The 17,887-nt window shown below is 36.4% G+C and overlaps 3 non-coding genes across 3 annotated transcripts; all 3 read right to left on the bottom strand.

Moving 5' to 3' along the window:
- Positions 1–706: 706 nt before the first annotated feature.
- Positions 707–779, bottom strand: TRNAV-CAC (transfer RNA valine (anticodon CAC)). The gene has a single exon. It is a non-coding gene; the product is annotated as a tRNA-Val (tRNA).
- A 15,175-nt stretch (positions 780–15,954) lies between these two features.
- Positions 15,955–16,027, bottom strand: TRNAV-CAC (transfer RNA valine (anticodon CAC)). Its single transcript has one exon. It is a non-coding gene; the product is annotated as a tRNA-Val (tRNA).
- A 588-nt stretch (positions 16,028–16,615) lies between these two features.
- Positions 16,616–16,688, bottom strand: TRNAV-CAC (transfer RNA valine (anticodon CAC)). Its single transcript has one exon. It is a non-coding gene; the product is annotated as a tRNA-Val (tRNA).
- Between the last annotated feature and the right edge of the window lie 1,199 nt (positions 16,689–17,887).

Genomic DNA, 17,887 nt, shown 5'->3' on the forward strand with positions numbered 1-17,887 from the left:
CATGTGCACATGTGCACTGCACATTTAAGTTCTTAAGCAACCTTTAATATTCGTGTGCGTGGCACAGCGGTAATGTCTTTGGCTAGAAGTCAGAGGGTTCGTGGGTTCAATTCGGGCAGACAGCGAAATAAAATAAAGTAAAAATAAAAGTAAGAAGTGTGATGAAGTTAAAAACAAAGTCCTCTACAACAACTGTTCTAAAAATATAATTTTTTCACCTTACTTTTCAACTTCTAGTGGCCACAGAATAACTAGTTATTCTAGTGGTCATAAAATAACTAGAAACTGAGTGCGACATGCCCTTGTAAAAATAATGGGAAAGAAAGGGGGTTTGTGAGTAGTTACTGCTGCCAAAAATCTCTTACAAAACCCATGATTTTGGGAGGACTTTTTTTGCTGGGTAGTATTCATTTTGTCAAATAATGTAGGAAAATATCTAGTTTTAGGGAAAATGTATGAAAATTTTTAAAATTTTTTTTTTAATGCAAGGATTCCTAGGATTACTAACTCGAATGTTTCCAAAAATGTACAAATAGGGGGAACATCGCCGACGCATTTAGGGTACTTCCCGACGTAAACATTCAAAACGCCGATACACGTGTCTTCTATTTTTCCTGTCCTCTTTCATTGTTTCTTGTAATTTTGAAAAAGGTTGCATTTTGTTGTACAGTGTTTTCTCTGTATTTATAAAAAGATTTGATTTGACTGTTTCCGCCCGGGTTCGAACCGGGGACCTTGTGCGTGTGAAGCACACGTGATAACCACTACACTACGGAAACTCACGTCGTTTATGGTTTTAAGAATATTTGCATGGTTTGAATATGCATATTCTTTATTTTTTTTATTATTTTTATACCCTCAGCCTTTAGGCTAAAGAGGGTATTTACACTTTGATACGACCAAAAATGTGCCTCATCGAAATAATGGTTTTAGACCCCAAGTATGTTTGTACGATATCCGTTTCAGACAATTTTGAGTAGATCTAGCAATGTCCGTCCGTCTGTCTGTCTGTCCGTCTGGCTGGCTGGTGCGCACGATAACTCTCGAACGGATCAATCGATTCGGTTCAAATTTTGGGTATCGAAATATTTTGTCCAGATTCGATTTAAGTTCGAAGATGGGCCATATAGGTCCACTCCTTCAGGTACCTCCCCCACAAATGTTCAAAAATTGTCGCAAAACTTGTGCGCACGATAACTCTTGTAGGGAATAACCGATTTGGTCCATACTTTGCACATCGTGTAATTTCTACCAAACTTAGATGAGGTTCCAATATGGACTCAATCGGTCCACTCCTTCGGGTACCTCCCACACAAAAATTCGGATAAGTTCAGTTTAGGGCCTGGTCTCGAATCGCTTTGATATTTGTTTACGCAAGTTGTATTCGCTGTCCTCTATACGACGCTGTAAGTTTCATTAGGGGCAAGTCCATACTTCTTGAGAAAATAGCCTGAAAGTTACAAAAAACCCTATGACACCGTGTGTAGTGGTTGGAGCGCAAGATAACTCTCGAACGGATCTGCCGATTTGGTCCAAAATTTGGCTTCCGTAATATTTTGCCCAAACTTATTTCAAGTTCAAAGATGGATTATATCGGTCCACTCCTTCCGGTACCTCCCCCACAAAAGTTCGAAAATATTCGGAAAATTTGTGCGTACGATAACTCTTGAAGGAAGTAACCGATTTGGTTCACACTTTGCACATTATGACATTTCTACCAGACTTAGATGAGGTTCCAATATGGACGCAATCGGTAAACTCCTTCGAGTACCTCCCTCACAAAATTTCGGAAAAGTTTAGTTTAGGACATCTTGTATTCGCTGTCCCCATACCAAGGTACAAGTTTCCTCCGGGGCAAGTCCATACTTCCTGAAAAAATAGCCTGAAAGTTGAAAAACAAACCCTATGACACCATGTTTATGGGTGGAAGCGCAAGATAATTCTCGAACGGAAATGCCGATTCCGGCCAAAATTTGGCCTTCGTAATATTGTTTCCAAACTTAATTTAAGTTCGTAGATAAGCCATATCGGTCCACTCCTTCAGGTACCTACCCCACAAAAGTTCAAAAATATTCGGAAAAATTGTGCGCATGATAACGCTTGATGGGAGTGACCGATTGGGTCCATACTTTACACGTTCTCATAATGTCTACCAGATATAGATCAGGTTCGAATATGTACTATATTTGTCCACTCCATCCCGTACCTCCCAAACAAAATTTTGGATAAGTTCACTTTAAGACCTGCTATTGAATCACTTTGATTTTTGTTGAAGCAACTTACATTCGCTGCCCCAATTACGATGGTAAAAGTTGTTTCAGGGGCAAAAAAAAAGTTGAGAAAACAGCCCGAAAGGTGTAAAACCACCCTATGGCACCCCATGGTCTATGTCGGTCCATTCCTTTAAGTACCTATTTCCGCAAAATTTTTGAACTTCAATCCTAATCAACCTTTTTGTCGGTTCATAAGACCAAAATTTTGAAAGTGTTTCAATTTGCACAGGCTGAGGGTATATCTCTATCGGCATAGCCGACTGATACTTTTTTACTTGTTTTTTTATTATTTTTTAATCTACATTTTAAAATTTTTCCTACATTCGACTTGTTTTGGGGGTCGAAAACGGCAAAGTGCGAAAATGGGTTTAAATAAATATTTTTCGGCTGATACTATTTTATAAGACAACAAGCCATATATATTTAAGGATTTTTTCAAACCACAGGAATGACATAGACACAGGAAATGATATTTAAATATTAAATTTTGTAAGATTCATATGTCCTCTCATTGTTTTAATCAACTACAACCCTGACTTTGAAATCGGTCTATTTGGATATAGCTCCCAAGTACAATTTAACATACTCGCACTGGTGTAGGGCTCGGTCGACATGATCCTTTCCTTATTGACTATTTACAGTCTGTCTAACTATGTCGAAACTCGTGTATGATTTTTAAATTTTGTAGTTGTTTTAAAGCAAACACAAAGTCAATATTGCCATGAAAACCAAAGTTTAGGTGTTTTTCGTTCGCAATCATTTTCTTTCGACATACAATAAATTTGGAAATTATAATATAAATAACGGAAAAAATACTCCCCACGGGAATGAAAAAATTTCAATAATATGCACAAAACACACTAAACAATTCAACAGTTCTCAAACAACTGACTGTATTTTTCACTTCTGTCGATTACACTGCTCAACAAAATTGAAAAAGTTGAATGTTTCAGACAAAGTTGCAGTTGTTTCTAGATGAAATCGGCGAGTTATTTTCAAATCCGGTCCCGGTTTTTCTACATCAGCTCTTGTTTTTGAGATATAGCTCACAATCGGTTTTTACGAGTTTAACCCAGACTTTCGTTATTTTCGGATACAAACAAATATTTTTTTGTGGGTTTTTCGACATTAATATATTAAGGAGATGTTGTACGCTCGATACAAATCGTTTTTGAAATAGTTATTGTGAGAATATATCAAAAAAATATTGAAAATATACGACGGTCCTTGTAAAAATTGCTTATTTTGAGTATTTTAAGCTGTAATTACGTTATCGGGGGAAGTCATAGGATATTCATATGGTACTCCGGATATGCTTAGGGTGTCTACTATATAGTCCAGTATTCAAATATATAATATAAAGTTCATAGCGCCCATGATTCGGCCATAACCTAAAAATCATCATGAAGACTGCCATTGAAAAGTAAATGGCTTATGTGGTAATGATATCACTGGTAAATTATTTCCCTTTAGCAGTCTTCATGGCGATTTTTAGGTTATGGCCGAATCATGGGGGCTATGAACTTTATATTATACATTTGAATACTGGATTATATAGTAGACACCCTAAGCATATCCGGAGTACCATATGGAGATCCTATGACTTCCCCCGATGACGTAATTACAGCTTAAAGTACTCAAAATAAGCGATTTTTACAAGGTCCGTCGTATATTTTCTATATTTTTTGATATATACTCACCATAACTATTTCAAAAACGATTTGTATCGAGCGTACAACATCTCCTTAATATATTATTGTCGAAAAACCCACAAAAAATATTTGTTTGTATCCGAAAATAACGAAAGTCTGGGTTAAACTTGTAAAAACCGATTTTGAGCTATATCTCAAAAACAAGAGCTGATGGAGAAAAACGGGGACCGGATTTGAAACTAACTCGCCGATTTCATCTAGAAACAACTGCAACTTCGGTTGAAACAAAAGTCCTGTTGACCAGTGTTATCTTTAAAACTAACGGGAATTGTCGCTACATTGACAGATTAAATGTAACCAAAAACACATTGACCCACGGGAATGACAAAAAATAGGGACACGACTAAAATGTCTCAAAATCATAATTTAAAAAATATATATAATTTTATTTTTTAAATTATGAAATTAATATAGACTTTGTTCATTTTTCTAGAATAACACGGCGTACTTCATTTATATAATGATTTTCGATCCTTGTTTAAGGATATTTTGTTTTACTTATTCCGTTTCTAAGAATTTAATTTTTTTTAATATTTTTAACCCTAAATGCGTCGGGACAAATATGTTACAAACTAAAAAAGGAGATTTTGGACCATAAAAATGTCAAATCGTCATTTTTCAATTTTGTGCCAAAAAATCGTCAAATACGGCAATACTGGATGCATTACGGTACACCACGAACTGAAAGGCCAAGGCTCCGATGAAATAAACAAGTGGAAAACGAGACCGAAAAACACGGTATTTCAAATTGGAGAAGTAAAGCAACAAATAGAGAGGAATGGAAATCTTTACTACGCATATCGCTCATTTACTCAAAGAGTGACACATCTCAAAAAATGCAGTATCGAGAAAAACGCGTTTTAAGTTGGCGATTAAAATTTAACTTCCCAACATAAAAATAATATTACACAAAAACTAAAATAACTACTTGAACCCTGTTTTGTAAACAGCTAGCCAGATATCAATGCTAAATTTCTGTGCATGATCAAGCATGATTTGATGTGTTTTAGTGCTTCATAAACTCAAAAAGCTTTTGTGTTGAATTATGCGAAACTCGTAGTAAATGAGCGTTTACTCGTCGAGTTTTAGAGATATCAGCATGAAAATTTGACACAAGATAAAATGGAAGTCATACTTAGTTCCAATTATGAAAATATTTTCTGTATCAAGGTGACCTCTTGCTTTCTGCTATCGTTCCAATTAGCGTCGCTGACTCCACAGCTGGGTATCATATATTATTATTTTTTAGGGTCTTTACAATGTTTAACAGAACGAATTGTCAAACTAATTGAAAACAATTATGTAATTGCTTGATTATTCCGTGAAGTACCCAATTGCAGACAATAACATGAATATTAATTTTTGTAATGCAATATTATAAATTTTATTTGTTTTTTATGAGCCCTGGTACACATAAAAAACATCTGCATCTTTATTAGCCACTTCATTGTGCGGGTGGCTCTTTGAAGATGTCATCATTTGAGTTATTTTCTTTTTTGCCATTTTTTCTCTCCACACGCTCTATTTAGTCGCTCAAGTTTCCACAGCTACTAGTCTATAAATTGTCTCCCAACTCCTCTAATTACAATTATGTAAGTAATGTTTGTGAAGACATTTTATGGGAACATAACTTTCATATGGCTCGAAACGAATTATTAAAATGGGTTTGGAATTGGAGCACTCATTCCTTCAACCAATACTGTCACAACAATCGCCCGCCCACCAATTATTAAAGCACGAATGTCAAAGTTGTGTTTATTCCCTGTGGCGCCAAGTTATAGTCGGTCGTTATTACCCAATTTGCTTATTATGTATTTGACAGCATCAATAAGTTGATTGGTAAACGGGGTTTGTCAATTTTTGCAAGAATGTTTTGAAATGTTGTGTTAACTAATTTTGGTAATATTCGTTATGTTCTGCCATTAGTTAAACGGGTCAATTAAGGAATTAATAAATTAATGATTTATGTTTAATACATAATTTGTTTGATGACTTTCGTACAAAAAGCATTATTTTATTACATAAACACTAGGGGATATTCTTTCACGATATATGTTTCAATTAGTAAATACAATAAATATTTTGATAGTTGTTATAAGTGATTATCCAGCAAAAATTGTGCAGCGTTCACCAGCCTCAAATTTTATGTGTCCATTACTTTTATTATTGCAGAACATGTATATTCGGTTGCTAAGACTCCCCAATATAATCAGTGGCGCTAACTTATATTTACAATTTTAGTTAATTGATCGTAACAATCCCAAACATCATTCGTAATCGATGCAAGTGAGATGCTCCTGGAATGTTTTTGACATTTTATCTTGCTATTAAATATTATTGAGGGTGACGTAGGGGATGAAAGATACCGAACAACAGCCCTGATCGGCTTTAACATGGTAAAGCCCAGGACTTATCTTTCATCTCAAGTGGACACTGACACCTGTTAAAAGTAGTGAGCTAACATGCGTTTACCCATAAGAACGCTTAAAAATTTGGGATAATAACCCAGAAAAAGAAAAGCAAAGTTGACAAACGCCGCAAATGTTTCAAGGACCATTAACTACGAATCTGCACCTGGAATGTTCGGATTCTTTATAGAGAAGGTGCAGCGTACGGGTTGGCGGTTGTACTTGCAAATTGCAAGGTCGATATTACTGCCATACAGGAAATACGATGGATTGGGAAGGACGTCACAACAACTGAAGAGCACGAACAGACCAAAAACCATTTTACGAGCGCTTTGAAGAAACCAACGCCCATTGACCTGCCCATGCCATTAAAATTATTCTAGGCTTTTTTAATACCAAAATTCGAAAGGAGAATATCCTTGGCCCAACAGTCGGGAAATTCAATATCCACAGTGAAAAGTCTAACAATGGCATGAGGTTGCTAGATCTCGCAGCGGCAAAAATATAACAGGTAGCAGCATTGCCAGGTTTAAGTATCTGGACATTCATAAGGGCAAGAACAAGATAGATGGAAGACATTCGTCGAGCGTGTTCTGAGTTGCAAACACCGACTCACCACTTTGTTGCAGCAACGGTACGTACACGATTAAACGAAGCAAATAAAGTGCAACAGACATAACTCGAATGTAGGTCATAGGTAACCTGCAATTACAACTGACATCCACAGCATATTCCAATAAACTAGCCCAATTGTTTAATGAATGCACTATCGTTCCGATAACATAACAACGCAGTGGCAAAAGCCGCAAAATCCATACTTGGATACCAGAGACCTCCACTACTCTACAATTATTAGCAAGGCGTAATTCATCGGGAGAAAAGGAGATAGGTGAAACGTCTTTTCCGCAGGAAACAGAGAGAGAAGTGGAAAAGAGCGAGTGTGAAAAAATCGAGATGTGCAGAACCCACAATGAAGTTCGAAAATTCTACCGAAGAGTGAAAAATGTAATTAAGAAAGCAGTGAACCCGGTAAAGAATAATATGCCGCAGAAGCCTAAGGCTTGCCAGCCGAGTTGCTCAAGACCGGAGGCGACATACTGATAAGGTGTAAACATCAGCTAGTTAACACCCTCTGGCAGGAAAAAAAAGCGTACCCGACGATTGGAACCTGTAGTGGAATTCTGTAACTCATTTTTCGAGTTACCGACAAATACACTGTGGAACAAAATTGATCTCAAAATCTGGGGGTGGAAAATTCCTTTTGGGGATGAAAGCCCTTGGTGAGGACATACAGAACCCCGAAATACAGATCCGCCGTGAGTCGAACTTCTGAGTTATGGCGTGATGAATATTTTGCTGGAGACCCTATGAGCCGTTTGGAACCAGCGCTATATCTTTGTTCGCTGCTGTTTAAGCCTATTTTTAAGAAGACATGTGTTCAGTCAAATCAAATGAAGATTGTTTTTGTAGAGCATTTCGATCTTCTAACTCGCTTCCTTCAATGTCCTTTTGGTCCTTTATTTCAAGAACCGCAATAAAAGTACCACAAGATGACATTTTACAGCTTGGGAATGTTCTTCAAAAATATCGCTCGGAAGATTTTAGGTACGGTTCCTAACAAAATCGATAACATTTTCTTTAAGCGGTCGTTTTTCACTTTTACCCGAATCTGGCTAAGACAACCCTATATCTATTTATTACAATATATTCTTTTTAACCTACTGATGATCTAGAATTCTCGCAGTCATTACCAATATTGAGCGCAATTGGATCTCGCTTTGCCGAATTCGTTAATATCATTATTTTTTGGAATACACATCCGGATATCCTAATTTTGGAACCTGTTGAAAGCTATTATAATTGTCAATCAGATACGATTAACATGAGTCATACATATTATTCGGTTATGGCGCTGGAACAAGAAACCCGTATTGTTGAAACGCATAAAAGGATACATTTCAGTACGTGAAAAAATTACGATCTGGTTCTGTGGGGTTAACAATTCCTTTTGAGTTTCAGAGATAATCTTGAGTATATTTAAAACCCCGAAGGACTGATCCGCGTGAGTCGAACTTTTGAATTATGGCGGATCTATCTCTGAACCTTAAAAGGAATTGTTTACCATGCGACAAATCCTGGAATAGGCCCAAGATATGCCATCTTTTTGTCAATTTTAGAAAAGCCTCCGGCATTCCCTTACGTTCAAAGGTATTACATGCCATGTTTGATTTTGGCATTCCCGCAAAGCTCATTCGGTTTTAAAAGATGACATTAACTGATATCCCGTCCTCAGTTAAAAGAACCTCTCCGAACAGTTTAGTACTAAAAGAGGTTTCAGGCAAGAGGACAGCATTTCGTGTAACCCATTCAACATTCTGCTGGAGAAGGTTATACGAAATGGCACAATATACACCAACAGCCACATGTTATTTGGTTATGCTGACGATATTGACATCATGGGTCGATCAGAAAAATACGTAACCTTTAAGAAGTTCCAATTAAAATCTCCAAAATGGGTCAAGACAAAGTTGATGGTATCGACGTCCGCAGAAGTCGGAAATTAGTTCCTATAATTTTGAGGTAGTTAAGGACTTCGTCTATCTCGGTACCATCATAAACACAACAAACAACATCAGTTATGAAATAAGAAGAAGAATAGTGTTGTCCACCAGATGCTACTTTGGACTAGGACAGCAGAGGCGACGGGATTAGCAAATCAGCGTGATGAGCTTCGTCGAGACAACCCCAATGACCCCAGAGTCAGAGAGCTGACACTGGAAGTTAACAAGCGGAACAAGTGGATAAATCATCTGAAGAGTTGCAACATTGGTGCCGGCTTAAGTGAATTGTGGGCAACGGTTAAGTCACTCTCGAACCCCGTAAGTAAGGAAGATAGGACCTCAGTCACGTTGACTGACCCGAAGAGGTGCGCAAGTTGTTTCAATCGACAGTTTGTGGAGTACCCTGGTAGTTAGAGGGCGAAGAGAAGAGTACTATGTCGCATCAGACCTCTTCCTGCCGAAGATGAAGCACCACAGTTTACAATGGATGATGTTGCGAATGTCATCAGGAACGCTAAATCATCCAAAGGGTAGGGCCCTGATGGAATCTCCATGGTAATGCTGAAACAACTGGATGAGCCGGGAGTGGAGTATCTCACTAAAGTTCTCTACCTGTCGCTAGCCACCTTCTTTGTTCCCGAAGTCTGGAAAATGGGCAGGGTGTTCCCGCTACTGAAGCCAGGGAAGGATGCCAGCAAAAGTGATCCGTACAGGCCGATTTCGCTTTTGTCGCCTATAGCAAAGACTCTTGAGGCCTTAGTCCTCCCCAACGTCAGAAATAGCTATCTAGTTGTCGATCATCAACATGGATTCCGTAAGCAGCACAGCACGACAACAGCGCTGCACGCCATCTCCACATATATTTGTCGAGGATGTGATGGTGGCGCTTGACTCATCAAAAGACGTTGATACTGTCAGGCACTCCACGCTGTTTAAGGACATTGAGCAGACAACCCTCCGGTCAAGTCTGAAACGTTGGATAATCAATTATATGTGTTGACTCCAGTCGTACGTGGAATTAAGCAACAAGAAGTCCAAACCGTGTAGAGTAAAACAAGGAGTTACCCAAACTGTTTAACCTCTACCTTTCTTGCATTCCGCCCCCTCCAGACGCCATTAATATAGTAACGTATCCGGATGATTGTACGATCCTGGCGTCAGGTACCTACCCTGATGACATCTATGAGAGACTGAACTCCTATTTAGCCGATTTTACCACCTTTTTAAAGCAAGTAATATGCAGATATCCGCAACAGGGTGCCTCCTCAAGGAGGCAAAGATTCTTCCAGTCCAGCAACACAATGAGATGCTTTCGTTGCAGTACTTGCTCGGGTGTTACCAGGCATATCAGGAAGGATATTCATGCTCTAGAGAGGAAGGTCCAACAATATAGGAGAGAACCCCTTGATCACACGGATGCAGTTGCTAAGGCCAAAAGAATAAAGTCCTCGAGTGCATCCCCCATCTACGCAGCTGAGGAGCGTCAGCTGCTACGACAAACCAGAGTAGTTTTGGCTCAACTACGCTCGGGATATTTCAGTCGCCTAAATTCTTATTGGCTGGATATTGGTCGCGCAGTGCATAAAATCTGCCGAGAATGCGGCATGGGCCCGCACGACGCACTGCACCTTTTCAACCTCCCTGCCAAACCTACTCATCTAACTCCAGTGGATCTGTGGTTACATCCCATCGAAGCATCTACTTTCCTGGAACTGGGGTAGATCAAGAGCCAGATTGAGCAGAAGAACGAACACGCAAACACATAATAATAAACAGTGTTACAACAAAAACAAACACTGAATACAATGTTGAATACTGTCAACTAAAAAATGTAAAATAATTCTATCTTATTTAACGACAACCATAAATATTCAAAAATTCGCTCGGAGTAACCACTCCTGCCGCATTTAACACAATTACTGCAAAATGTTGTGACAAAAGAGCAAGAAATTTAGATTATTGCTGCTGTTGTTGCGAAATAGAAAAGAAAACCATAACATGTGCACGAATGCACGGAAGGTACCATTTAGCTGTGGACCTGCTGTGCTCCGTTCGTAAATCACTCAATGGGATTTCGAACAGCACCCCCAAACAGCTTTCAAATGAAATGAATTTATTGATTGCATTTTACGAGTATTTAATTTGCATTGGAAATTTTATCAACAAATATTGAAATGCGATTGCAATAACACTTACATTTCCAATGGCAATATCAATTTCAATTGTATCGGGAACGATTGAAAAATGGATGGATCGAACAAACATTGGCGGCGCTGTGTGCCAAAGAAGATAAATCGCTCGTTGAAAGCGGTTGGGGGGTTCAAACACACACACACCGAGAAAAATGTCACTGTTGCTCAAAGAAAATTGGAACGAACACAGAAATGCCGACACTGGGAGATCATGAACTCGCCCATTAATCAATCGTTGGTGTAAAATAACATTTTACATTTTCCATTTGACCATTTCAATTGCCAATTTTATCGATATTTTTCTTATTTTTGTTTATGAATATGCAAATAATGAATAAATAAATGAGCGCGTACGTCCTTTGTTGTGCATCCCCCCTTTTGGTCACCACCTTACATTAATGCGATTATTTAGAGGCGTCGTTGTAGTGATATCCGATTTAGGTTTCATGGTTACTTTTATCGGGTTATTTATGGAGACATGAATGTTGCCTTTTTATTTTATTTGATTTAAGTTTTGTTTTTATGTTCGTTTAATTTCGCGCAAATATTCGTTGCGTTCAATTAAAGCCGTTGACAGGCGACATGACAGATACTTCTGTTATATAAAACCGCAATAAAAATCAACCATGAACGTTAAACACTTGAAAAAGATATAAACATTTTTGATTAGCGTGACAACAGAGAATGTCATTTTTCGTTTCAGCGGTTATGTTGTGGTCGAATTATTACAGAAGCTACATCTGTTGCGATTTATTGAAGTTAAACACACATTAAAATGAAGGTCATTGGAGTCCTAATATATTTTTAAAATCTTATAGCTTGCATATTTTATAGCTTTCTGTCGGGTTCATCTTCCTTATGAGAATTTATCTGATGTATACACAATGGAATTGACATTTGAAACCCTATTAAATTGTTACCATTGCGGAGGGGGTATAAAATTCAGTTAGTTAACTCCAAACCATTCCATGATCTATTTAATCGTTGACAGTATTTTCATTAAATCCTTCCGTTTTCCAATGATGTAGGGTGTCAAATGACCAGCCATACCAATTGCAGAAGTAAACTGATATGCTAAACCCCTAAAACACACCCTAAACATTTGAATATCAAGGGCAGAGAATTTCTGTACCAGAAGCAGGTGAGTGATAATTAATACTGATATAGATTACAGCCTCTAACCTCCTATCTTAATAAATAATACATTGCAAAACTTATCTTTGGAAGCTATCATTCTGATTTGTTTTATTCGATTGAAACAAGTTGTTACCTACTTATGAATTTATTACGGCCAGCGATACAAAATACTAATAATTCCACTTGAAGGATTATGCACTAGTTGTCATATATCACACGTATGTACATATATAATTTGTCAAATGTTGTCACACGCTCAGAAATATAGACACGCAAATTTTAAAATGTTTTACATTTTTGAATCTGCATAAAGGAGAGGTACTGTCTCTTGTATTGTTGCACACAATCTGACAATATAAAATGTTGTAACAATTCTAAAACTTTTAAAATTTAGAAAGAACCGTGTAAATTCCCTGAAATTTTTAGGGAAATCGGTTCAGTACTTTTGTAGATGTAACATATAAAACAAGTGGGCGTAGTCAATTTTTCTTTCCATAAAAACCTAAGCTGAATATGACGAACATTTTAAAAACAAACAAAAAATAATCAAAATCGGTCCAGCCGTTCTCAACTGATGCAAATATCAACGAACGACATTTGATTTTTATTTATAAACCCTTTCGGAACAGAGAATCCAAATTTCAACCATTTCCGTTGAATAATGGGGATAAAATCATAAAAATGCCGAAAATCGGGCTGTACAGTTCTATGGAGACTATATCATAACGTGGACCTACACCGACGATTCTCTGGATAAACGTATTGGGCTCCAAAGCCTTGTAGCGGCGATGTTGTGCGATTCTCTAACACATTTTTGGAGTTCCCGACAAAAATGGCTAAAATTAAAATTAATTTCGGTAATTAACGATATTATTCCGTAAGTTAGCGACCAATGAAAAGCAGTCGTAAAGTTCTACCGATAGCAACAGTGTTTTCAACTGTTATTTGAACTTTTCATTCATAATTTTTTGTGTTTAGGGCCTGTTTCACTATGTCGAAAGAAAATGAATAGAAAATTTGAAAATCATACACGAGTTAAGTAGTTTTTCTTTCATTTTCGTTCGACATAGTGAAACAGGCTGTTAATGTTACCGATTTTTGTCGGTAACTCAAAAAATGTGTTAAATAATCGCACTGCTGAGTTGAAGTTATGTTTATTGGTGGTTGGGTCTCCTTGACGAACTGACCCTTTTACTGTTCAAACTTAACTAACTAAAATACAAAATATTGAAAATGATTTTGTTATTTCTAATTTTGCAAACGGTACATATGTATTTTAAATTATGTACGTACAAACAAGTGAGCAAAGGCTAGAGTCGGGACGGGCCGACTATGTGATACCCTACACCACTTTTCCTCTGTATAAGCTTTTCACTGATAAAGGGGTGTTTACACTAGCCATCAATGTCATGTGACCTGAAATTTTCCATCATTATACAGTGGCTAATGTGTGCAATATTGGGTATCTTCCTTACGCCATTTACTTTTTACGTCCACACCAGCAAAAATGCAGTGAAATTACGTCTCTACATTGTCTGTGTGGGCAGATATAGAATGTTTTTATTTCAGGTCATATGACATTGATGGCTAGTGTAAATACCTCTTAGACATTTATTTTATGGAGATACGAAAGTTATCAGCCACCCTGGCTTTTATACCAAATGACGTAGGTCTAACTGAACCAAAATAATAAAATTCCACAAACTGGATATTGGGATAGCTAAGCGTCTTTTTCTATATTTCTACCACATTTGGATCAATTTTAAGATCAGAATGTCTTCATTAATAAACGTCACTTTTGTTGAAATGCACACAATATTCGTCAATACAATTCAAATCTAAAAAATGGAAAAGTGGGATGTACACCAACCTAAGTTGCATCATGTAAAGGTTTCTACTTCTTCTATTGATAGACTTTGCTTTTGGAATACCTCTACTAGAAGCGGAGATATTTGCATATAAATAAAACGTTATTTTTTATCCATATATGTAAATTTTTTGCCCATTCCGACCCGTGAATATTATCCGACCATTATCAAAATCAATAGGCCTCTTCCCCTCTGGGACGCCCATCAACACCCAAAATTTCGTGACCATCTGATCAAAATTGTCAACTGTAGCATGATCACAAAAAAATGGGATGTGTTACCGACTATTGTGATACTTCCGTTGTTTGACCACCTACACCAACCTACTTTGCATTGTTGTAAATGTGAAGTTTTCCAATTTCATTATCTTCATTTGAATTTGGAATTCGCATTAGAATAATACCTTGACTATTTCCCCACAGAAGTATTTTGCCCATTCCGACTCCTGAATATTATCCGACATCATGAAAATCAATAGGCTTTTTCCCCTCCCGATCCGGCCAAAATTACGGCAGACGAGACATTCATTTTGGTATATGGGGAAATACTTTTAAAATCGAGTGTTCCATTTTAAAAATATCCAAAAAAATTTTGATGCAACATCAATGATTTTTGGGACATAGATAAAAAAATGGTCATTCCAAATATGTTTTTGTAACTAACCTTGACCGTAGCGGGCAAAAGATATTACAGTTTTAATATTTAGAAAGAAATTCTAAAAAATCGCGGATTTATATAAAAAATCCGTTAGAAGTCATAGCAGTTAACTGGCTTTGTTTCATTTGCGATGATGTCAAAATACTCCTGGAATGTCTCAATGGATTCGTGAAAAATCAAATTTATAACAAAATTGTACGTATTTGCAAATATTTTTGAAATAATAGGTCTGTGTGGTTTCTTTCCCAGCAATAATTGTCCAGTAAGAACATTCTCGGAGAGTAAGGAGTTTTTATTCTCTTTTTCAAGAAAAATGTAAAAAGTAAACCTACACCTTAAAAAAAGAAAATGATCTCAAAAAAAGAATTTGTACCTTCTGCAACTTAGATCTCCAAAAAAAGAAAAAAAAATGATTGCTTATTCCCACAATAAAATTGTTTTCAATTTGCGCAAACACAAAATCATCGAATAATTAAAAACAGCTGATTTATTGTTTGCAAGAAGAAGAAGGGGGTTGTTTTCTCTTTTCTTCATTTTTTTACACAGTAGGTTTTTCAACGCCCAGCCCATGTTTTTTACGTTCTTTTGGGTGAACGCTCGGCACATGTTAACTCACTATCTTTAACGGTAGGGACCTACATATACATAATTTTTGGTACAAATGTTTTTAGCCAAATTAGAACCAATTCGGAGGGCAAATGGTCCTAATACCTTCAAAATTGCTTAAAGCGTCGACGCGTCACTTGTATGGTGGTTATTACAAAATGTGAGCGTATATAGTCCATTTTCAATAAAAAATGTTTTGCGGATCTATTATTCATTTCACCAAAATTGTATTCACCCACTTTAATCCGTTCGGATGCTAGAGTGATTTCCACAGACGGACAGACAAACGGACATGTCTATATCGATGTAGAATTACAGGCTGATCAAGAAAATGTATACATATATAAAGTCGAACCTCGATTATCCGGAAATCGATTATCCGTAAACCTCCATTATCCCGGAAAGAAAAACAAATAATTTTTTGTTCATTTTACACAAGTTAGCCGTGAAAATCTTTATGATCCGAGGTTACAATTAATTCTAATTGTATTTACGAAGCCTTGTTGCCCTAGGTTTATTTATAAAAAGATTTGAATTTACTGTTTCCGCCCGGGTTCGAACCGGGGACCTTGTGCGTGTGAAGCACACGTGATAACCACTACACTACGGAAACTCACGTCGTTACTGGTTTTAAGAATTTTTACATGATTTCAATGAAGAATGTTGGCGATGTCCTGACTTCAAAGTATGCATATCCTTTATTATTTTTTAATAGAATATCTTAAAATGTTCCCTTCATTCAGGCAAAGACAAAATACTGCAAATATGTTAAAACCAAAAAAAAGAAAATTTTATATCAAATTCATGTTTAAATAAAAAAACGACTAATTCATAAATATTTTAAAAGAATAACATGAATTAGAAAATATTTAAAAAGCAAAGATTTGATCCCAACATTGGATTCCATAACAGATTTGATTTGATTGATTATTGTTGTTAACTAAATTAAGTCCATATAATGGACACTTCATACATAAGAATAAGCAGAACTGGAAGGCCAAGGCTTCGATAGAGTAAACATGTGAAAGACGAGATCGAAAAACAAGGTATTTTAAAACAAAACAAGGTATTTAAAACAGCAAATAGAGAGGAATTATTTGCCTTACATTAACTAACGATAGCTAATAATAATAAACATGTATTGCGTTAGTTCGTATTATTAAAAATTTTAAGCAATTCCTTAATTAAAAAAAATTCAGTCTGTTTCCGCCCGGGTTCGAACCGGGGACCTTGTGCGTGTGAAGCACACGTGATAACCACTACACTACGGAAACTCATATCTACCGCTTTCTAATAATATCATTTCTTTTCTTTGTTTATGGCACAGTGGGCATATTGAAATTGTTTTTGTTGTAAGAAATAATCATCTACACGATAATGTGTGGACTTTGCAACGCTTCTAAATAATTCAAATGTTTGCGCCTATTGTAAGCAAGAATCTGACAACACACATAATTAATTTAACAATTAAATGTGGTCATATATGTACCTAATTAAAATAACGAATTTTTGGATTTAAACAGTAGATTTGATGGGTGTGACATAGCAAAAAAAAAAAAAGAAAATAGTTATGTTGTATAACACTGCGCTACAAAAATTGCCCAAAAATTATTAAAGGCTTCTGATGTAAAAATGCTGTCTTAAGGGTATCCATGGAAAACGGAAATTGGTACCTTTGGCTTCTTTGTGGCAGACCGTTTTTACAGTGCTTTATTTAACTTTCTTTGGTGTCCGTTTAGTACAAATCTAGTAATTCATTTTTAACACAGTTGCAGTTGAGCAATCGAACTGAAACTTTGCACATTTTTTAGATTTCGATGACAATACATGAATATGAAACCAAAACCAATATGGGTCCTTTTTTTCCTATAGCCCCCATATAGCGGTACCACCCGATTTCAGGTGTTTTGAGGATTTTGTCTTTATCTTTTGTCCGAATTGGCTGTAACTTGGCATTTGGAGTTACCAATTGTACCGAAACTCCACCACAAAAAATTGTGGACATGGGTCAGATTTTGGTGTAGCCCCATATAACGGTACCACTCGATTTCAGGCAATTTAAAGTTTTTATCTAAATTTTCGGGCTAAATTGACTGTAATTTGATTATGGACTGCTCAGTGGTCAAAAAATGTATTTACTAAAAAGTTAAAAATAATTAAAAAAGCTTCAGTGCTTTATTTATAAATGCACTTAAAACTAGAAAATAATTTGTCGCTTAGCCTCAATAAGTATATTCTTCCACATGATGGAATCTCTAAAATAAAACGCTTGCATTTAAATTAAAAATGGTGGCAAAATTAAACGGCAAGCGTTTTATTTGAGAGATTCCATCATGAGAAAGAATATACTTATTGAGGCTTAGCGGCAATTATTTTCTAGTTTTAAGTGCATTTATAAATAAAACACTGAAACTTTATTATTTTTTATTTGATTTTATAACGGTAAATGTTGACCAAAAACGGGGTTTCTTAA

This window comes from Musca autumnalis, unplaced genomic scaffold (genome assembly GCF_047663935.1).
Source record: "Musca autumnalis isolate F117 unplaced genomic scaffold, ASM4766393v1 scaffold_1, whole genome shotgun sequence".
NCBI classification, from domain to species: domain Eukaryota; kingdom Metazoa; phylum Arthropoda; class Insecta; order Diptera; family Muscidae; genus Musca; species Musca autumnalis.